The sequence below is a fragment of the Rhipicephalus microplus genome, chromosome 3 (assembly GCF_043290135.1).
Source record: "Rhipicephalus microplus isolate Deutch F79 chromosome 3, USDA_Rmic, whole genome shotgun sequence".
Classification (NCBI taxonomy): domain Eukaryota; kingdom Metazoa; phylum Arthropoda; class Arachnida; order Ixodida; family Ixodidae; genus Rhipicephalus; species Rhipicephalus microplus.
Genome location: NC_134702.1, coordinates 96,946,813 through 96,970,877, shown reverse-complemented (window position 1 = coordinate 96,970,877; position 24,065 = coordinate 96,946,813). Strand labels below are relative to the sequence as shown.

Genomic DNA, 24,065 nt, shown 5'->3' with positions numbered 1-24,065 from the left:
ATATATATATATATATATATATATATATATATATATATATATATATATATATATATATATATATATATATATATATATAGGCATGGTGGTTGAGTGGCCGTAGAATTGCAAGTATAGTCAAGTGGATCCTCCGTGAGCAGTCACAACATGGTTTATTTCGACGTTTCAGCCAGAGCCGAGCCTTCATCAGGATATATATATATATATATATATATATATATATATATATATATATATATATATATATATATATATATATATATATATATATATATATATATATATATATATATCTTAAATATTGCTATTGTGTATCTCGTAATTTCGCTGTTGCCGGTGGCCGCACCGCGAACTGAGCCACTGCTTAGTAACCATCTGGCATCACGTCATGAAGAGGAGGAGCCAATGAACCCGCGTTGCATCACGTAATAGAAGGGGCGGCTTGGTGGGATTTGTCGGCAGGTACGGAAAGTGAGTCGGGGAGACTGAAAGAAGCCAGGCTTCGTGATCGGAACGAATTCAAGGAGAGGCAGCGAGCCGAGGAGACGGAGGAAGAACGAGCCGCACGCCTCGACAAGCGTATAACCGCACAGAGAACAAAGCTGAACAATAAAACATTAACCGTACCTTTCGCTACGAACACTTAGGCATAACAAAGTTAAGACACGGTCAATTTTTTTTTCTCAAGAAACGCTTATTATGAGTCCCAAAGTTTGGTGGAGAAATGGTTCGAATTTTGATATATGCGAAAAACCTCTCACCGCCGAGTGCAGCGAAATGTGGCGCTCAATGGTGCGTTGGTCGAATGATTGATGCTCTCTCGATCGAGATTATCAGCTATTTCTGATAGCAAAATTTGACCGTTTATCAAGATTCCTTATCATTTAACGTTGACACAACCATTTAACGATGCCACAGATTACCTAATTGTGTGAAAATAAATGCGTGACCGTCGTTGTTGCCTGTAGCAAACGCAGTGTCACTCTGGCAAGCTGAGATACCGGATAAAAACTCGGCATGCAGAAATGAAACAAGTTAAGCGGGAGCAGTCCGTAATATGATAGAAAGCATGGATGTCCCTAAGATTAACTATAGAGGTGACTATGCAACTGCGATCGTCCAGCGACCACGAGAATGATGGGCAGTACACGGATTCCTCTAGTCTTTGTACTTGCGGGGCGGCGAATCGCACTTGTGGCTTCATCTATTGCTGCGTTTTGGTTTTGTTTCGGAGGAAAAAGTGAACTCTGTTGAACTTTCATCCTGGCCCGATTTGAAATGGTAAGCCTAAAAGAATAAGGTGGTGAAGCGCAACCGCTAAACATTAGCTGATTTTTGTTTCGTGACAAAACAGCTCCGAGCCACACGAACACACATGGAGCCAGAAGTACGAAGGTTAGACTAATCTGTGTACTACCCATAATCCTCATGCTTGCTGAAGCGCCTTGCGTTGCAGCTCCCATTGGCACTAGCGCCAGAGTTCCCTGTAGTGTATATTTAGGAAACTATAAGATAGAAAGAGAAAGAGCACAAAAGAACAAAAGAAAGAATTGATTGATATGTGGGGTTTAACGTCCCAAAACCACCATATGATTATAAGAGACGCCGTAGTGGAGGGCTCCGGAAATTTCGACCACCTGGGGTTCTTTAACGTGCACCCAAATCTGAGTACACGGGCCTACAACATTTCCGCCTCCATCGGAAATGCAGCCGCCGCAGCCGGGATTTGAACCCGCGACCTGCGGGTCAGCAGCTGAGTACCTTAGCCACTAGACCACCGCGGCGGGGCAACAAAAGAAAGAAAGAAAGAAAGAAAGAAAGAAAGAAAGAAGGAAATAAATAAATAAATAAAGAAAGAAAGAAAGAAAGAAAGAAAGAAAGAAAGAAAGAAAGAAAGAAAAGCACGAGAACGTCGAACTTCACTTGTCCTCCTTTTCCTGACTAAGAAAGAGCTCCAGAATTCTTTCTTTTCTTTTTTTTTGCCAGTATACTTCAAACTACGAGAACTCAGTATCTTCAATGAACTTTCTAATTATTCGAGTTCCCAAAAATAAAGGCCGTTGCGATCGTCCGAGGCGGCCGCTTTAAACAAGGTATAGAGAGGCAGCACTGATATCTGCGTGAGTATAAAAAAAGTCAGCCTGTCGAATATGCAGATTGAAACTCCCGCCGCTACTTTATAAGGCAGCGTCTAATATCTTAGAGTGTGTTGACATTGCAATATTGGAAGCATTGCGAGCGGAGTTCTCCCAACAAATTAACGCATTGCGCAATCCCTCTCTCTCATTTCGCGCTTGATTAATTTTCATTAACGGGAAGCTTTGCCTCTACGCCGAGGACGATTCGCCCGAGGAAAAAAAAAAAACACGCATGTTAATGAATGTTTGCGATAGCTTGCGCGAAAGTCATGATCTCTCATGAGAGTACGCTTCGCAACAATGTTATGATTCATCTCAAACTTAGTCGCGTTTGTAGTTCTCATCATGCGAGCCGATATTTTGTAGTAACGATATCATCCGTAGCTGTCACGTTGCAGAACTGTAAGCTCGATGTTCTGGGTTAATAATTTCGCCATGTTTAACAGGATTTTTTTTTTAAAAACGAGACCGGAATTTAAATACCAGAACAAAAGGAAATGGCCGGCGGCTAATTTGAAAAAGCTTTTGCTACGCAAGTATTCTTCGCTGCTTGGATGAATTCGAGGCCGAATCGAAAATGAATCAAACAGAAACAAGATTGAATGCAATACTTTTCGAACGCTTAACAGCCGTTTCGCGACTAACTCAAAGTAAATTGTTTGCATTCTAGTATGGATGATCCTACAGCCGTAAAAGCGCAAACGAAACATCAGAAAGAATTAAGCAGCTCGTTCGTTTGTACGTAAGTTTTCAGGAAGCGCGAATGATTTTCACATGGCGAATGAAGTGCAGCTTCATAAGTGACGTGGCCTGTTGCCCCGTGTAAGCTATTACCTTTACAGAGAGATTTAGCAAGTTACGAAAATACAGTTCAAAAATAGGCTATCGTTCGACAGTGCCACTCTTCCATTTCCGGTCATCGAGCTTTTTTTTTTTGTGAAGGTACACTCTGAAATTTTTCAAAAATTACTGCAGGGTTGTCACAAATCAGCGTTGCCTCTAAGCTTATAGGAATTGTTAACGACAAACCTGTGGTTAATCAATTAATTTTTTTAGGGGTGAAGTCCCCTACGCTGTGGGTCGTTTGTGTTTGTCCGGTGCCGTCGTAGTCGACGTAGTAGCCGGTTGCATTGCATTACATGTCAATAAAAACGGTGTCACAGCATATCCACGGAGTGAATGATGATGAGTGGGGGTAAAGCGTCCGTCAGTCCGTCAATGTTTCCGTGCGTCCGTCCGACCATGGGTGCGTCCGTGCGTCTGTCCGTGCGTCCGCTGTTCCTATGTCCATCCATGCATGCGTCCGTCCGCTTCGCCCCACTCGTCCTCATTCACCTTGTGGATATGCTGTGATCTTTCGTTTCGTTATCTTGAATAAAAATGGAAATGGCCTTAATGGACCGCGATGTCTACTTCTTTTCACATGTGGCACGCGTAAGGACCCTGTGTGATCTCAAATCGGAAAAGTAAAGATAGATTTAATTTTAGGAGTATAAAATACGCGTACGAAACTGGGATGTCCCAGGAAATACATATGCAACACAAAGACACTATCATAAAAATCATAGAAGAGAAGTGTACTTTTCAAAAATCTACATTAACAAGCTTAAAAAAAAGTACTGCAATTTAGGAACAGATACATGACATGGCGGGTCAGCAAAACTTGCATACGTGGTCCACATAGCGTTGTTTTTGAAATGCACACAAGGCAGCATCAAAAAAAAAAAAATGTCTGTGACATACGCAACGAAATTCATCATCCTGCTCAATTACTTGAAGCGGTGGACACTATTTGCGAGAACAGCTGGAAAACATAGACATATAATTACCAGAAAAATTATTACCATAGTTTAGCTAGTCACTTTATAGCCCCGATTGCAAGCTACGACTTCCAGCTGTGTGCCTCGGGACGTATTCACCTGGAAGGAATTTTCAGGCGGCAGCGTTTACAGAACAATCAATCTCAAACGAACAACAATATTCATAGACGCTCCAGTTGCTACTGTGATTTAACGCAAAACAAACAAACAAATAAACATACAACCAAACGAGATCAATGGTAAGTTACAAAATTTTCCATAGAACGATAGAAGGTTTAACGTTGGTGTAAGTGCACATATTTCGAAATTTCGTAAAATTCTAAGGTATCATTCAAAGTAAGCATGCATTGCAAGCTCGGCGAATATAATTCGCTTATCAGAATATATAACTAAAAAGTTTCATTTCAACGTTTTATATTAGGTATATTGCGTATTTGCATATCTCGTACAACTAGTGCCCGCCACTCGGAGTGATCGTGGCAAGAGCAAACACTACGCTTTCTGTCAAGGACAATTTTTTTAGAAAATATTATGCCTAAAAATTACAAGGGAATGGGGGAGGGGGAGGGAACGCCGGATACACAATGCTTTGTCTGCCAATCAGAGCTCATGTGCAATTTTTATGTTAGTATTTAATGACGTTAATATTGACCCCAGGAAATTTTAAGAGCAGTCGCTTCTACGTTATTGATGAGTAGATATTGACTGTGGCCAACCACTTTTTTTTAATCGGGTACACATTCGATCGACGTCTCCTTCGAAGTTCTTGTAAACTCCAGTCGAAATTCGAGACACACGAAAACAAAACTCACAAGTGCAGACGACGGCTGTTCGTTTATTGCTTTCGGGTGTCTCGTATTTCGTCTGGTTTGTGCTTGAATCTTGAATCCACTTCACCGGATTTCGACTCGTCTGCCATGCTTCAGAAGTTTATTCACTGGTCGCTTTGCCGTTGTGGTTGTTGTTGTTGTTGAAGTTGTTTATCGAATTCTAAGCGCACATAGCGTGAACTTTCGTATGGATTCGAAATGCGATCCAGATTTCATGCGTGCATGTCGGCAGGCGCATCTGTTGACGCGAGCGGAAGCAAGGGCCAAGATTGTGAAAGTGAATAAGTCTTTAAAGATGCCTGTTGAGCTTCGTGGATGCATTTATTACAATACAGGGATCAATCTCATCAAATCAAGTCTGACAAGTTTTTTATGAAACCGTAGTCATTTTGCAATTACGAACAGATGCCTGAAAATCGAAGGCGTTATTCAGATTGTTACTGAGAGCACAGTAAATCTTTTTTTTTTTACATCGCTACCACTTCGCTGCATCCGTTGAACAACTTCCGGGAGCGTTTATTGAGTTTATATATACCTACTCGGAAACTCAACAGCATAGATACACCGCCTCGGGGGCTTTACTAACCTGGTTCTGCACTTCGTACAATAGCGGTGCGTTTACGCATGTTTAAAGGTAGTGCATCTGACTTGCCAAGAAACTCAAATGCGGTCCCCGAGTCCAGAAAAATAACCGGCTCCTGAGCATCTCTTGTAAATGTCGTAAACTGAGCCGCAGACAGAATAGAAAGCAATTTTTCTGTAGTATTCGAGAGATCGCGAGGTACAAGAGTGTGTATACGTTTTTGTATGCTCTAGCGAAGGATGAACTGCAGCGCACACAGAATTGAATTCAGCTTGCCCGTCTTACCGGGAAAAGAAAACCAGGGCCAAACTCATATCTGACTCTCTTGGAAAAAAACTGAAGCGTGTACCCGCGAGTAGACAGAACGTGGATGCACGTATGTTTACCATCCCGTTTCGAAGAGGGCACAATACAAGTCGGCATCTCGACATTTTGATTCGAACCACAAATTCATTCCCCTACTTTTCAATCTCTGATAGGATCGCTTCATTTTTCTCATCTGTCTTGGTAAGTTTCTTAGTTCCTTGGATCTTTGTCCGCTTTTCGTGAGCAGGTGGATAGTAGCGTGTTTCCTGTACTGTGCGAGTATTTCTGAGTGGTTTATGCTTATTCGTTACTGATGATATTATCGGGGGTTTTAACGCACCAAAACCACGATATAATGATGAGAGGTACCGTTCAGAGCTCTTGAAATTTCGACCACCCGCAGGTTAAATGTTCTCTGAAAGTGCACTGCCATCGCACACTTTATACATGGGCCTCCGGCATTTCACCTCCATCAAAATGAGAGATCCAAGTGCCGGGGTCGAACCCGCGAGCTTCTGGTGCATCAAGCACCCAAACTGCTACACCAGCACGACGGATTGGGTGTTCGCTCCTCTCCACACGGTATGCTCTCCCCGAGCTGCACTACTTCACTACACTCTCACAGGCAATGTATCCCGGAAACTTCAGCAAGAACTGCACATACGGCTCGGATACTGCGAACACACTCACCCATGGGGATCGCCGAAACAACCGCGGTATCCCACCGATCGACGCGTAGAGCATAAAACAAACAATCACGAATCTCCACGAAGTGAGTCAAGACGAGTGGACGAAGCCCTGAGTACCGTATCGATGAGTAAGGGTATACGTTACCCGAGCGTTGGCCCATAAAATGTAAATTGAGTGACTTAAATGGAAATTTATTGTTTCTCTGTATATATAGGACCTTTTTTTTTCCTAAGTGATTTCCTAAGCGTGACTGTAGCAGGATACTTGACTTGCATTCAGAATGCCTGGGCATGATTACGGCTTGAACCGTGGTACTCATTCACTAATTTCATCTAAATATTAGCCTCATCGACAACGCCGCCGCCGCGGGCATTGTGTTTTCTGCGACAACCGGGTCTTCTTGACGCTATTTTGTGCGTGGCGATTTGCAATGTCCACTGTCGCTCACACTGCGTTGTGAACCAGACTGTTAACTAGCTGTGTAGCATACCCGTGTACCCCAGGCCACATTATGTGGGTATTCGCCCCACAAAGACGAGGAAAAGATTGTTCATGACGTATGTGACAGGCAAGTCACGTTATTATTGTCATGACGTATAAGTAACGATTGTGATACACCTATGTTCTCATGTGTCCGTTTTGGGAACTAACAGATGATGGAGTCGACCACGGAAAATTCATAAATTAAATGGCTGGATGGCTGGCATATTCTGGCTAGCCAGCTAGCTGGACATACATACATACATACATACATACATACATACATACATACATACATACATACATACATACATACATACATACATACATACATACATACATACATACATACATACATACATACATACATACATACATACATACATACATACATACATACGTAATACAGACAGATGGATAGATAGATAGATAGATAGATAGATAGATAGATAGATAGATAGATAGATAGATAGATAGATAGATAGATAGATAGATAGACATGGCCAAAGTGCATTTCGTTCATTAACAAATTCTTGGAATCTAAGTAAGCTTTGTGGCGCAATCATGTATATATACTTCTGTAATCGAAGATCAACTTGCCCACATGTGCTCCTGTCACATGTTTCATCCTTACTTGTGCAGTCAGTACTCATCATTAATGATAAGGCTGATCTTTAATAGCCTATTTCCACGCGCACTTCATCATTGCTTTTCTTTTAAAAAAAGTGCTTTTAGACACTTTTAGGGAAGTGACAGAAAACAACAATTTAGCGTTCAATTAGAGCGCTACAGTGGAAGCTACGACGTTGTTTAAGATGCTCGCAGCGTTCTCGTGTAAACAAAACTGTCACAGACGGCTAGTTTGTGGAAGCGGTATACACTACAGCCGGTCATTTCAGAGCCGCAGTTGACTTCCGTGGCTTCTCGGCCGTTCTTGCACCGCATATGATTTGCATCCTGTTTACGTGAGTCTCGACAACCGCGTACATATAAACTAGTCACCGTGCTCGCTCCAGCGGCATAGCCGCCTTTCACGGAGCGCTGCGAATGCACGGTAACTTGCTCCTGGTAGCCGGTTAATCAAATTAATAGCCTCGGAGATACGTAGAGCGCGAGGAATCGGCCCTCTCGGTGGAAAGAAGACTTTTTTGAGCAGTCTCTCTTTCTTTTTTTTTTTCGTCCACGTATGAGATGAGTGGCCAACTCAGGTAAGGTTATTAGAGACGCGTAAAAACAAGTTGAATACGCGTTGGTTAAGTGAAGTTCATGAAAGCAATTAACGTACTCGAGGAATTCAGCCGCACGCTGTGTAAACATGCAGTCGCTAAAGAAGTGACGCCTTCGAAGAAGCGTAATGTGGAAGTAGACAGTATAACTGTCTGGATTTAGTTCCCGTTTACGTTATTAGCTTTCGCAAGGTGATATATAGCGTCCCACCAACAGATCAATTTTCTTGAGTTCATCAGATTATAGTTTATCTATATCAATATCCGCACATGGGCGTTTTCGGAAGAATGTACGTATTCAATAGTGCCTTTGACTTGATCAACCCTTTTCCTTAAAGCGCCAGTCAACAGGCTCCCAATTTTTTTTTTTACACCCCCAAAGAAGGTCGGAAATTCGAAGAGTACGCGGCCACCATCACGTTTTCTGAATACTACCGCGCTATGCACCGCGCAGAGCCTCCATTTTGAAAAACGATTCTTGCGCTACTTTCCTACGCTTAACCATTCCTCCTTTTACGGGCAGTGACGCAAAGTCACCGATTGGACACTTGACGTGTCACACCGCTCGTGACGACGGGCTACACCTTCCCCTCCCTGTAAGAGAGAAGGGTGACGAGGCCGCGCCAAAACTTGAAACCAGCGGAAACCGATGTTTTAACTATTGTAACGTCCTTAATATAGCACGTATTTGCAAAATTCTTGCGGTAGCATGTTCACTTATGTACAGACATTTTTCTTGATAACAATGTTCGGACTTCGGGGTTATTTACTGGCCCTTTAATTGCTGTATTAGTAAATAAAAATAAATACGTATACAGTTATATTTGACGTCCCAAGTCATGTTTCTTTGCCACATAAAATGCAACAAAGCAGGAAGCGAGTTTAAAAGCCTTACATTTAATGGTTTTCGGTCCCGCTTCTTGAAGCAGCCTGCTTACGTAAGCCTTCATATTAGTCTATTGAAAGTTGAGAAGCGAAGCAAGTGTGAGAACTCCTAAGTGGCCAAAAACACAGTTGGCGCTCGTAGAGCATTGATTGATTGATTGATTGAATGATCGATTTATATGTGGGGTTTAACGTCCCAAAACCACCATATGATTATCAGAGACGACGTAGGGAAGGCTGCGGAAATTTCGACCACTTGGCGTTCTTTAGCGTGCGCCCAAATCTGAGCACACGGGTCTACAACATTTTTGCCTTCATCGGAAATGCAGCTGCCGCAGCCGGGATTCGATCCCGCGACCAGCGGGTCAGCAGCCGAGTCCCTTAGCCACTAGACCACCGCGCGGAGCACGCTCAACTTTGTACGGCCCCTCATGCACGTTTCGACTCGGACGCCGCCTTAACCACTTCTAGAATTCATTTCATTTTACTTCTCCCTGGAGCGTGAAATTTCGTACTGAATTCAATTTATGCATTCAAAGCAGAAAAAATGAGCAGTTTTCACCTGTTTAAACTATTGTTTAGGGAGATACACCAAGAAGCAACTGGAGGGTTGCAGACAGAAAATATTTAGTTTTTCTGTCGCCTGCTGAAACCGATGCACCAAACAGCGCCTTCACTTTGGGAACACCCGCAATGACGACACTGTTTCCCTCACCGTTATCAACCGTCAATCTAGATACTTTGTTTTGTGGCAAGGGTTTCCAGCCACGTGGGCGCTTATGGACGTCCGCGTATCCCTTTCTCTAATGCGAGGAAAACACTGTCATCATTATGAGCGCTTTCGAAGGAAATGGTAGATGCGCCGTTTAAGTTTGGCCGGCTAAATTAGCCGGATTTCATCGGCCGCCTTTCAGAAATTTCAATCTGGCTATGGATATGAGGGACTCGAATTTTTTATCTTACTCGACTGCGCTGGATAAGAAGCCTTAATTGTTATAATTTCTATTTTGCTGCCATATTTGTTGCTTTTACGCATATGAAGATGCCTACTGCCACCGTAAAATGAACGCCGCAGACAGCATGCAGACACCTGTTTCCTGTCAATAGTATTGGACACATTTATTGAAACACCCTGTGTATATATATATGCTAGCTTTTGTCGTTTTACAATAAAGCTCAGTTGAGAGTCGGCGCCTGTTCTGTGCCCCATTTCTTCTTCCTCACTCCATGTGCACAGCTTCAACCAAAATATAAACGCCTGACAAGTCGCTCAAGTTTATATTCTAATGTAGTGTATACTCAATGCCGCGATGGTTGTCACTGTGCGATGCAGGCGCCGTAAGTACCTGTTTGCAGTGCGCTTGACGGACGGAGTTCTCAACTATTGAGAGGCCGCTATGTATAACTCCCATTCATCAACCCAGATTCGCCGACATTGACGGACCGATTGGGGTACTATTAAAGTGATACATCGATACTGGGACACGGAGGCGCCCTTGAACGTTCATCGCTCACCGCCTGCAACGAGTGCGTATTCGGCCACTTTCAGACTGATGCCGAAGAACAAAGAATATCTAAAAAAACCGGGCGCAAACAAGAGACAAACAGGTCAGGCGCACGTACCCATCGTTCTTAGCACTCCTTCGTTCCGCATGAAGTAGCAACGAACTTTGCCAAACACAGATCGTATGACCATATGGTGTAGTAGCGCAATTTTCGCGGGGACGAAGAGGACAAGAACACACGACACTCGGTACACTCGCAACTAATTTTATTTCAGAAGCAGCACATCATATATAACCCATAACCCTAGCGACACAGAAAAGAACTACGAACATTGAATCATTGCCAACAGAAGCTTTTGCGCAGACTCAAGCGATAGTACACGGCAGTTACGCTTACACTTTAAGATGACATAACTAAAAACAACCCTGGGTAACATCAAATAAAAAAAACAAAAAAATTTTGCGGGAATTCACACGTGTTTGAAACAAAATTTTGAAACGACAAAAAGGAGAGTATGACACATGCAAACACTGATCTCAATTAAGTCCTTCGAGGTAGCTGGCTTCTCGGTCACTTAACGAAGCCGATGACTGACTAATGCATCCTTCTTTTCTTTTTTTAATGTGGAAGGCTTCGACAATTTCTCTGGTTAGTTGGTTTCCATGACGGAAGACTACGGTCGTGTCACTGAACAGTGGTGAGCAGCCACACTGGGAACAGTGTCTCTTTATGTGAGAATCAATGTCAGTTCTTAATGATCGCTTGTGTTCTAAAAGTCGGGTGTTCAAACATCTACCCGTCTGGCCAATGTATACCTTTCCACACGTTAGCGGCAAGCAATACACGACTGATAGGCTACACTTAACAAACTTTGTTGTGTGATTTACCGTACAACTACCAGCATTAGTGTTTACTGCTATGGAAACTTTACGGTCTAGTTTGGAACATATTTTACTAAGCTTGTTGGGTGCCGGAAAAACTAGTTCTAGGCCATAGCGATTACCTACGTTTTTTAAGTTATGGGCAATCTTGTGCGCATATGGAACTGACACTATGTTCTTCCTGTTTTCATTACTTGTCATTTTTTTATGAAAGTTGTTGCGTACGTGACTAATCAGCTTGTTAGCCGATCTACACAACACGTGTTTTTCGTACCCAGCATTTTTTAGCAATGTCTTCAGTGTCACCTTAAGACATTGAATGTATCGGATCCTTTCAGTCTGCCAAACTCTGAGGCGTTAGTTTCGTATTTAAGCACACATAACTCAGGAAAATGCTATTTCTTCAGCGTAGACATACAAGATATGTATTACAACATCTCGCATGGTCCGCTATTGTCAAGTGTAAAGCAATGTATAACAGAAGAAAACAACGATGAATTAGAGTTTGTGAATAAGTGCGGTGTATCGGTGGATGCCTTTCTTGAATTGTTAACCTTTTACCTTAGGTCGACATTTGTTATGTGGAACAAGGCTATGTACCGACAAAAATCCGGTATCACAATAGGCTCGAAAGTAGCCCCGGTTTTAAGCACAATTTATTTAGCAAAAATGGACAAGGCAATAGATTTAAACCTTAAAGGGCTTGCACTCAAAGTGTTTCGGTTTGTAGATGACTTTTTGGTTTTTATTGAATCGGAAGGTCGGGATTAAAAGGTCGCAGAAGTTTTGAAAGTCTTCAAGAAAAATAGTAGAGGGCTTGAATTTACTCATGAATTACCAGTCAATCACAAACTGCAGTTTTTGGATATTGAGTTAGATGCCACAGCAGAACATGTATGCTGGTCATACAATCCGCGAACGGAAAAACCCTTACTTATAGCTACCGATCGCCACATTCTAAAGTTGTAAAGAGTGGCATAGCCTTTTCATGTTTGAGAGCAGCCTTAACAAAGTCATGTCCAGAAAAGATTAGCGAAAGCTTCAACCAACAAATTATCAGGCTAAAAAATGCTGTGTACGAAAAACACGTGTTGTGTAGATCGGCTAACAAGCTGATTAGTCACGTACGCAACAACTTTCATAAAAAAATGACAAGTAATGAAAACAGGAAGAACATAGTGTCAGTTCCATATGCGCACAAGATTGCCCATAACTTAAAAAACGTAGGTAATCGCTATGGCCTAGAACTAGTTTTTTCGGCACCCAACAAGCTTAGTAAAATATGTTCCAAACTAGACCGTAAAGTTTCCATAGCAGTAAACACTAATGCTGGTAGTTGTACGGTAAATCACACAACAAAGTTTGTTAAGTGTAGCCTATCAGTCGTGTATTGCTTGCCGCTGACGTGTGGAAAGGTATACATCAGCCAGACGGGTCGATGTTTGAACACCCGACTTTTAGAACACAAGCGATCATTAAGAACTGACATTGATTCTCACATAAAGAGACACTGTTCCCAGTGTGGCTGCTCACCACTGTTCAGTGACACGACCGTTGTCTTCCGTCATGGAAACCAACTAACCAGAGAAATTGTCGAAGCTTTCCACATTAAAAAAAGTAAAGAAGGATGCATTAGTCAGTCATCGGTTTCGTTAAGTGACCGAGAAGCCAGCTACCTCGAAGGACTTAATTGAGATCAGTGTTTGCATGTGTCATACTCTCCTTTTTGTCGTTTCAAAATTTTGTTTCAAACACGTGTGAATTCCCGCAAATTTTTTTGTTTTTTTTATTTGATGTTACCCAGGGCTGTTTTTAGTTATGTCATCTTAAAGTGTAAGCGTAACTGCCGTGTACTATCGCTTGAGTCTGCGCAAAAGCTTCTGTTGGCAATGATTCAATGTTCGTAGTTCTTTTCTGTGTCGCTAGGGTTATGGGTTATATATGATGTGCTGCTTCTGAAATAAAATTAGTTGCGAGTGTAGCGAGTGTCGTGTGTTCTTGTCCTCTTCGTCCCCATGAAAATTGCGCTACTACACCATATGGTTAAATGATGTCTCACCAACTAGCCCAGCTCTCAACCCTACAGATCGTATGGTATATTCGGATGATCGTTAGAGAGCTTTCTGATTGGATTTGAAACGTGTGAGTTAAGAGAGCTTCGAGGTTCTATACGAAGCGAAGGAGCAGGTTTGCAGGTCATGTTCCTCTTTCCGTATCATGTATTGGCCCGCTCACTTTATTAGTAATGCTTAAATGTAATGCTTAAAATAAATGCTTAAAGAAGAACAAGTTGTTCGGCTAGTTGGCGATACATGAACAGTTTAACAATAAGCGCAAAAATTTGACGAGCACAAAAAGAAGAGCAAACACATGACAGGCGCTACCAAAACTAGTTTTGCCGCACCGACTGAGATTAAGTACATGGATTCAGAGTGTTGATGATTTGTGGGGTTTAACGTCCCAAAATTACCATATGATTATGAGAGACGCCGTAGTGGAGGGCTCTGGAAATTTCGACCACCTGGGGTTCTTTAACGTGCACCCAAATCTGAGTACACGGGCGTACAACATTTCCGCCTCCATCGGAAATGCAGCCGCCACAGCCGGGATTCGATCCCGCAACCTGCGGATCAGCAGCCGAGTACCTTAGCCACTAGACCACCGTGGCGGGGCGGATTCAGAGTGTTGCGCATGGGCTACATCGCATTAGAAAAGGAGTGACAAATCAAATGTAATACAGAAAACGAATGTACAATAACGCCTCTTGAATGACGAGGTGCAAGTTCCCGCTGCGCATGTCAAAAGGAGCCTTGCAGAAAATAGAATCCGGAAGCATGCTTTTATATAACGCTGAATGTAATGATTCAATGGTAACGCTTCTTGTAGCAATGCTTAAACAGTAGCAATAGACTACATTATTTTTTCAGAGCCTTCACAGCACTGCGGATAACCACCTGAACAAATAAAATTTGAGTTAGCGGACAGAGTTGCGCCGCGAGAAGAAATTGAACGTCACGGCCAATGTGTATCGCATCTCTAGCTTTGCTCGTCCCGCTACGAGCAGTGGCGCTACTGTTGTTGGGGGAAAAATCAACGCACGGTAACTTTAATGTAGTGGCTGTCCACGCATTTCATTGTTTCACGCTCTTTCCTGTCTCCCTTGTTTTCCTTCAAGCTTGTGCAGCAAATCAATTTTTCAAGTATGAACCAACTAGTCTGCAAAAAAGTATTGTTATACCGGTTTGCTAACCTATCTACCTGTGCTTGCGTTAGGCAGCAGCAGTTTTCTCATCTCCTGTTTCCGTCGCGCAGGCCAGTTGTCTCGGTGCATAACGCTGAGTTTACCAAATTCTCATGTAGTTCGTTGTTTTTTTACTCCTTCGTCTGCTTTTAAAAATATTTGCCAAGGCACTCGGGCGATGTAATCTTATAGCAAGAACAAACAGTGCCCAACCCTAGAGAGAAAAGTCGACCCAAGGCGAGGTTTCGACTGAAGTGGAGAGCTGAATGACTCGACGTATATGTTTGCACGCGGTCCCGGGCCCTTCTGCTCGTGCGTTTGACAAGGGCCCACTTTCGCTCGACGAGATAGATGGCGCGGTACACCGTGGGTGACGGCACACACGCAGACGCCCACGCTAGGCGTGGTCACCTGAGCGCGCTCCCACCGTCATCGACGGCCACTTCCGTCCCCGCTCCTTCCGGTCAAGCGGTCACCGCGCACTCCGGAATATTCGTGCCGAGAGGAAAGAATAATAGAGCGATGCGAATAGAACAACTGTTTGCGTTGCATAGTTGCTTTGACATTTTCGTGGCTCGGAAGAGCGGTTATACGCTGTAGACAAAAAAAGATACAAGGCTCGTGGGCGTGCTCTAAAGGGGTTATGTAGGGGGGGCACGTCGTAACCCTTATTCACCTTAAGGGGGCACTCATGCTATCCCATGAATTCATTCAGTCGGACCTTCCAGGTCGTCTTTCAATGCGCGGGGTTATGGCTGCGCACGTTTTACCGCGATCGCGTTAAAGAGCTCCTTTCGCTGTAACTCCGGTGTTGATGTCGGCGTTGGCGTCGTTAGTTGTGGGCGAAAAATCGTCATTGTGTCCGTGAGCGAAAAATTTAGAAAGACGCAAATAAATTAAATAATAAAAACGTTCTGGTTCTAGTTGAAACCAAATCCTGGCCGTCTGCATGACAAGCTGGCTCTTTTGTGCCAGCTTGTCATGCGTACAATCCGAGTTCCACCATAGAGCCATGATATTTCTTTAAACTGACTCGGAAAAACATTGTACGAATGTCATGTAGCTGAAAGAGTCTCCTTAACGAATGTAATACTTCGTCAAAGAAGCACAGAATCGTGCCGTACGTCAAAACACTTGAATCGTGAAACGTGTTCTAAAGGCCCACCACCCATTACAAAGAGCTCAGAAAATGTGCCATCACCATAAGCAAAGGAAACAGCAGCATAGGTTTACGTGTTGCTTCACAGACGAGACGCGTACAGTGGGCTCCTTGCTGATCCGCAAAAGCAAGGATTATGGCGTAGTGAGCACTAAACAACTGCGCTTGCATAAAGCATTCTCGGACAGCTTGAAACGGTCAATGCTAGACGCTGTCGTTCGTTTGAAGGCACGTTTGAGGTCCACGCCGTGAACCGTAGCCATGGAGGCTACCAAATGAGGCCCGATTACGCTAGCTGTCGCGATTACGTTGTTACCCTTGAAGGCGGAACTGACGCAGCTCTTAAAGTTCTTTTTTTTACGACAGTGGTGACCAAGGACACCCGATGCTACATTCAAAGTACTCACTGGCCATCACTACCACTGAGAACCCGGGTACATGGCACACCGTTGTTGTCAGAAGCCCACGTCATCATTGCATTTTCATTTACAAAATTTTTGCGGAGCTTCGCATTTTTCTCACTTGAGTAAGCGTTAGGGGGAGGGGGAGTTAAGGGGGTAATGAAGGCGCTACAGCAAAACTCCCTCTCCCCTCAACGGGAAACCCTCCGCAAGCCTTTATATGACAAAGACCGAACAGATGAGGCTGTGTTTCAAGTATGGTCGGAAGCGCGAAGACGTTGCGCTGCTATCTAACAGTCAATAACAGTCTCAAACAAATGGGGAGTACGGGCTTCCGTCGCAGCAACACTTCCTCCATTAGCGCCGTTCTCATCGCCATCATTTTCTTTAAAACAGAAATAAAGAAATAATGCATGCAGGCACCCTGTATTGTACCAGACCTAGTTGCAGAAAGGCAAAACTGCGACACGCATGTGATAGTTTGAACTCGAGCTCAGATTCTCGCATTGATTTATCCTCGGCATTCCCTACAACGTGAAGTGCTGCTACGAAGAGGGGAAAAAAAAGCGGATATGCGAGTTTTGCGAAGGCCTAAGATTACGAACGCGATGCCTTTCAACTGTCGCGGAATGCCGCCTACTCTTCGTTTTGTGCTATTTCGCGTCATATGCTTTAGCGATATCACCCCGGAGCCTGTCTGTCTTTTCTTGCTTCTTGTAATTCGCTCTTATTTGCATACACATCCCCGGTATAAAGTGGTCGATATGCTCGAGCCAGCTCGGGGATTCTCGGAGATTTTTTTCTTCCCTCTCGACACGAGTGGAATGTCCCGAAGCGTCGCAAGATACGTGCGAGCCGGTTGTTTCTGTTTACCTTGCACTTGAGGGCATGTATCTTTCAGGGCGTATGGAGCCGAAGGGCTGCTCCGCATGCTTACCTGTCGCCAATGTATGGCTATCAGGTGATATGAGGCCAAGCACGTGATAAGTATCGCTCTTGCTTTCAGCCTAGAGCTATCTTTAGAGCGCACTCTAGATAGCCGCAATTTATTTCCTCGTTGCACTCAGCGACGAAACCTCGCATAAGTTGGGACTTCAGTCTCTTTCTCCGATAGCATAAATGTCACTACAGTGCTCACTGATCGAAACGGGAAATAAAAATGTTTAGTATGATGACAGAGGCTTGAGACAACCTGGTCGATTAAAGAAAAAACACATGGTCGTTAAAGTCGTTAAAGGTATTCATGCGAGTTTTCAAGTCGATAGACACCATCATTACTCGGCTTGCAAATGGTAAAAGCGAAAACACAGTGCTTTCGAACGGTGAAACGTCATATCGTTCTTTTTTTCTTCTTAAGTGTAACGAGTGCTATGCGCGTGTTTCTCCGCGGTAGAGCCGTGGTTCTGGTGCTTGGCCATTAACGCGAACGTCATGGGTTCGATTCCAGCCGCAGTGGTCGTATTCAGATGAAGGCGAAATGCCGAAGGCCCATCTATTGTGCGACGTCAGTGCACCTCAAAACACATCAAATAGTTCAGATTTTTGGAGCCGTACACTACGGCATCTCTCATATATTGTGGTTTCGGGACGGGAAACCAAATGCATCATTAACAGCATTTACACGGGATAACGGCGTGCTGTCGTAACAAATCTACGCGATGCAGGTTGTTGGTGCTGATGCAAGAGTTCGTGTCAAAGTCGCCCAGACATCACACGAACTGTAGACGTTAGAAGTGAAACTACGTGTATGACTTAATATTTACCTTCCATTTGAGTCAGTGAGCAATCTGCGTGCGTTACTTCGACCCGAAGTGTGGCGTTTACGTCCTTAAGCACTGCGTGATCGGTGCTAGACATACAGCATATACACTTGATCTGTTTTACAGCAGTACACTCTAAGCCAAAAATGGCCAAAATGGGAGCAACGGCTGTTTTTACTCCTTCAGACCGACTGTTACTCTCCGAAAAGACCAAGCGGAACAAGATGGCCGACTTGTTCGAGAATGGGGGAGCAACTGTATTCATCTTAAGTTTGTAAAGGAGCAACGGAATGAGGAACCGCTGTAAATGCTCTCGTCACGCAACGGTTACTTTCCGGCAGGACACCGCACACAAATATGCATGCCGCCCACATTGATATTTATGGGCCAGATTATTGTTTGTTCTGTGTGCCAAACTTCACCAAGCCAAAACAGTGATTTATTTTAGCATCCGTAGATAATAAGATAGCAGCGCTGGCTGAACACAGAAGGCCTGAGAATACAGTACGGCAAATACCTAACACACGCAGCAGCAGAATGGAGAGTTGGCACGTCAAAGCGGCCGAATGCCGAAACACGTGCAAAACAACGATAAAAAAAGCCTAGACACGCCGTTCGTCCGCGAAGTAAGGGCGTCAAAGTCGATCAAGCACCGAAACACGTGCATAAGGAGCCCCCCCCTCCCCCCCACCCGCCCAGATATATCGGAGAAGAAAAAAAAAAAAAAAGCGGACCCAGACGCGCTTCTCATCAGCCATTCACTTAGTAGCACGCTTCACCGTGTAGTTTGAGGGCAGAATGACAAATCTGCGCCATCTGCGCCCGCACGACAAAAGTGGCGCTGGTGTAGCAAACGATGTAAGTTACAAAGTAATTTTTATTCAGTGTTTATGTTGACTAGCACTAAATAAAAATTACACTCAACTTTTTATATTTATTTATGAGTTTTAGTGTACCTCAGTTTTTTTATAATTGTATTAGGAGAACACACTGAAATTATTGCGCTGACGCCTGTGCTGCCACTGCTGGACGTTTTTTTTTTTTTTCGGCGCAACTAGGTTCCCGTTCGCACTACTTACTCAATTTCATATGGTCTGTGGTTGGCGAGCACATGGACGGGCGAGCTTGTGAGCTATGTTTGGATCGTGTGTGTGTGCCGCAGATTTGCGTTTCTGCTTATTCGTGATGAAGGTTAGTGTATATTTATCTTTATGGAGTGCGAAGTAGTTGTGGATTTTGCTGCTGGGTGGAACAAATACATCGTAAACATGTCTTCAGCTATCTGCAAGCCTGTTCGCTCGTCGGACAAAGGACCGAGCATGCATCAGCGTGCAGGTGAGTGGCATTTCCAGCAACATTTAATGCTCTTACAATACATTGTTGAGTGGTTGCGCTATTGAAAGAGAAATGATTTGCTCTTATTCACCGTATCCATTGCTAGCCGTATCGGACTAAAAACCTCTATTACCGCCTGCATACCCTCTTGCTTCCCCTGTCACCACTGCAGTGCCAGTGTACTTTTGCAGTTAAAAGTTCATTTCCGCAGCACTACCTCGCTTGAAGAAACATTGGGGCGGGGTTGTAGCTGCATTCATACTGGCACTTTTCTACCATTGGCTTTATGTAATGTAAACGGCTGAGTGTTGGGGCCTTGGGCCGCATTTTTTAGAGATGTAAAGTGTATGTAAATCAGTAAGTGAACAAATCATTGTCGCATCACTTCACTGGCATAGCCAGGTGGTTGCGCACAGAATTTTTTTAGGCCGGGCGTAGGGAGCCCAAATTGACGACCATATTCGCTTGCCCGGCCTATTCAGATAAGCGGACCCCCCCTCCCCGCGCGCCTAAAAAAAAAAAAAAAAAAAAAATCTGCCCACATCATTGCGTCACTTGCTTCACCTCTGCGCTGAACGTACTATTTTATAAGCGCACCATCAAGTGAGCAGTTTACATATTGACAGAACAATTGGAGGAGGAATGACCCAAATCTTTCAGATTTCTTTAGTGATGTAAAACCTTAGCAAAACTGAATATTGTAAAAGACAATCATAAATGCTGTATGTTTTCGTTAGCGCTGTCATTATTCTGCATCATGAAATCTTTATGCGCTGTGAAAATTTGGCATGCCGTTGAAGTCACATATCGACGTTAATACCAATCGACGAAAATTTCGACAACCTCAATAACGCCGTTTGGGATTTGCCGCATGCACATAATTCGGCTGATTCCCACTTGGCTGTTCTTAACCTGACTTCACTGCTACCAAATGAAACAATATTTGATGCATGTCTTTTACTTTTTTTCAGGGATATGACACAAATTTGGTTATACTGCAGATAAAGATGCTCCCAACGATGCTAAAGTACAGAAAGCAAGTGAATTTTGGTAAGTGCAGACTTTTTGTACTACGTATATGAAAGCATCGCTTTTTAGGGGCAAACTGTGCATGTGTTGGCCAGAGAATAGTTCATTATGCCACATGGTTACACTGACAATTCGACATGGCTCCGCTGGCCAGTGTGTGTGCTCACACTGTTACCGTGTGAGGAAACAGCAATCCCTCATTGCAGGGATTGCTGTTTGTACTAAAAAGCCAACTGCCAAGATTTGTTTACGCTGGTACTCCTAAAAGTATGCTTTCCCTATTTACATGGATTTTGGCTTGCACAAAGCATAACACTTGGGCCTAGATTCACAAAGCTGTCCATGCGCAGGCCTTCATTACAGCGTTTCTTGACTTGCCTTTACCCTGTTTTCTGCAGATGTTTCGTGGGTTTAAAAGTGCCACAGCATGTTGACCTCCCCCACTCTGAAATATTCGCGTTCAAAGTTCCGCAAGAGTGGGCTTAACTTTCTTGTGCACCTCTTTGCTAGTCCAAGATACTGAAGTGTTATGCTCTTACTAGAGGTGGCAGTGTTTCTAATGTTTGTATTTCCATCACATTGACCAAGTATGCGATCTTGGCTTGACTGGTAGCACATCCTCAACAAATGTCTTTGTGGCACATGTAGAAGGCAGTACAAAATAAATAGGCAGACATTCACACCAGGAGCTAACTTCTAATAATGCTTTTTTTTTTGGAAACCATGGTGTGCTTATTCCAATTTGTCTAACAAGCAGTAACCTGTTTGGCTGTGAACCAACAAGACGTTGAACTAATAAAAGCTTCACATCTTGTTGCTCTCAAATATATATGTATTGGCAAGCTATCTGTGACACTGTCAAACAAAGAATCAGAATATCTGTGCATGCCTTAAGATATATTGCTTCGTTTACATATCTCGTGCCTGTGACTCGTCAACCGAGTGAACAAATGCACCCTAGTTTTCTAAATTTAAAGCATTTTTTGAAGGTAGCACGGTCTACATTTATTTGTCTATAGTTTTGTCCAGCCGTTTGCGTCAGGTACAAAGAAATATACTGAAGATTATCATGTAGCCTCTGCAAATGGTTGCTTTCAAGCAGGCTTTGCATGCTTGGCTTGTGCCTACAGGTATTGCACAATTCAAGACGCAGCAGCGTATGATAGAACAGTAGAATCGAGAGCAACTATGTGCACGAGCTAAATAAGTATTTTAACATGAGCGGACAGTACGTGTTATTTGCCACACACATGACCTCATTTAGAATGCCCATTGGTGACTGGGCTCATAGAAATGTAACTCAGCTGTGTATAGGAAACAAGTTAACTGAACCTAAGGGTATCTTTAACTGCTACAAATATGCCTTGTTGAGGTGCTGGACATTTTCTTCCAGAATATTGCTGTCCGAGACATCATGTGAAGAGCGTCTACCACATCAGCATTTATATGGCTTGCCAAGTAACGTTTGGCCGAACCTTCCTTTTTTTCACATTTCGTTTTGCAGTAGACATCCTAGAATGTAAGCGCTGCTTCAGTGTGTGTGACTCATTGTTATGAATTGATTCTGGCATGTTTAACCTCACACTTCTATTTTTTTTCTTGCAGCAATGAGATGCTTCACATATGCCTGCGGTGACGTTCTGCTGCGCTAGCCTGATGGAAACACCAGCTGCGAAACTTGAGTTCTTCAGAATTGGAGAAGTTGCCCTTCTCTCACCAATGATGACACAGACTGCCCTATGCTAGAAATTCAAGATTGTTTTTCCACGGATGACGCAGAAAACCTTTGATGTATTATGGTGTTTGTTTAGTGCTGGCTGTGGTGTGGCGAAGTCTACTTTTACGTGTGGTCACACGTCGCCTCATAAAAAGAACAATAAAGCATTTATTTTCCTTTCAATATTGTCCACTTTTTGTGTTAGAAGCACCCAAGCAGTGCTCTTCCAAGGAGCTCTCGCCATGTGTTAAGCGTGTGACAAGCATACTCGAGATAAATACTCATTTCCCCAAGGAGTAACTGGAAGCATGTGCAGTTGGTTTTCAGAGAGTAACTGCAAACACGTGGGAGGAACGGTAAAGAGAAACTGTTGCTCTTAGGAGAGCAACTGGTGGGAGTAAGGGTTGGTCGGCAGGGAGCAACTGGTGGGAGTAACTGTTGGTCTGCAGGGAGGAACTGGAGGGAGTAACTGTTCATCCCCCGAAGGAGGAACTGAAAGGAGAGCAACGGTTCCTCCCTCTGCAGTTACTCCTTTTAGGAGAGTAATGGGAGTGGCAATGCAATTGCTCCCTGAAAGGAGCAACCCCTATACCCCTGTTGCTCCGTTTTGGCTTAGAGTGTACTGTGCGAGCGTCTACTAGTCACAAGGTGAGCCCAAAAAACCAAATCAGCAAAAAAAAAAAAGCCTACGTGCGTCAAGCCAACACGCATCGCAAGAACTGCCCGCCAGTATCTACGCTCAAACGTAATACCACCTCTATCTAATACCCTTGTTACACGGGCACGCTAACCTCAATCACGGCAAACCTCCTATAGTTACATCCAGTTCGACGGAAATTCCAACCACAGTTACCCCACTAACCACAATTACGCCACTAACCGTCGTTGCTCTGAACTGAGGTTGACCACCTCAGTTTAGGAAACTAACAAAGAAAATGGCGGATACCATGTCGTCGGTCACAGGCAGCTTGGCTCCAATTTAGGCCGAAACGTCTTCCCAAAGGCAAGCCAACAGGACCTTTCTGAATGACAGAGACGCTGGCACGCGAAGAAGCCCGTCAGTACAAACCACGCACCAAACAGGGCGATACCAAACGTAACATGCAACGGATTGTCATGACTTTAGCACCGAGTGTAAGTTGACTCCGCCCATAGTTGCGAGACTAGCAATAACATATGCTAGACGTTGTCAAAAACTTTTGATGGAATACGCTCGGTGACTCCAGGTGCGAAGAGAAAGGAGTTATTTGAACGAAATACATTGTACTTGCCAACTAGCACACTTGTGAAAACCAGCTAAACGTTAATCGTGAAACTGAGTGTCACGTGACTTGTTTCACAACCGAAGCTAAAAATAACTTTTCGTGTTTATCCTGTGCCATCTGCATTTGGCGCCTACTGTTGTTCACTCCGGTTAACCGAGGTTCGTCGTAACGGAGGTTAGCATGCCCGCGTATCAGGGACGTAGGTTAACTGAGTGCAATCTCCCTTGCTTATACCGGAGGCAGCTCTTGCTATGTCCGTAAGGCTGGAAAGCTTGCACCGATCGAAACGTGCCAGGGGCAATTTTGGTGGGAGGGGCCTGACGGACAAAAGCTGCATTTCGAGTGAACTTGGTGCGCGTAGTAGGACGCCGGGTACTTCTTCACTATGGATACAAAGCTTTATACCACATCATTTCTTCACCCTTTATCTCATATCTGGAAGCACATTTCCATATACGGATATATTTGATGTCGTACGTGGTGTGGCTGCGGGCCATGTATGGTTGTATTTGACTCCATATATTCACCTTTCGGGCACTATACGGCACTATTCACCTACATCCAGTTATGGCACATGGTAGCCACATATATACAGGCATGGCCGCATATAGTTTGTGACATATATGACTTTTGAGTAAGGGTTATCTGAGACAGGAAGTATAGATCAAATATTCGAAGCATGGTTGCACAACAAGCGTTACATAATGACTCATTTTTTTGCGCTGTGTACACAATCAAGCTACTTTATTCCTAAAATATATGATGGAAACTATCAAATATCAATAACTGACGGCAAAAGCGTACGTCCGTGAA

At 43.8% G+C, this 24,065-nt stretch overlaps 1 long non-coding RNA gene across 2 annotated transcripts; it reads left to right on the top strand.

Annotated features, from left to right (window-relative positions):
- The first annotated feature begins 19,018 nt into the window (after positions 1-19,018).
- On the top strand, positions 19,019-22,170 carry LOC142803840 (uncharacterized). Of its 2 annotated transcripts, XR_012894324.1 has the most exons (4): positions 19,019-19,241; positions 20,213-20,291; positions 20,477-20,537; positions 21,664-22,170. It is a non-coding gene; the product is annotated as an uncharacterized LOC142803840 (long non-coding RNA). The 2 variants fall into 2 exon arrangements; XR_012894325.1 differs by lacking the exon at positions 20,477-20,537.
- The last annotated feature ends 1,895 nt before the right edge of the window (positions 22,171-24,065 follow it).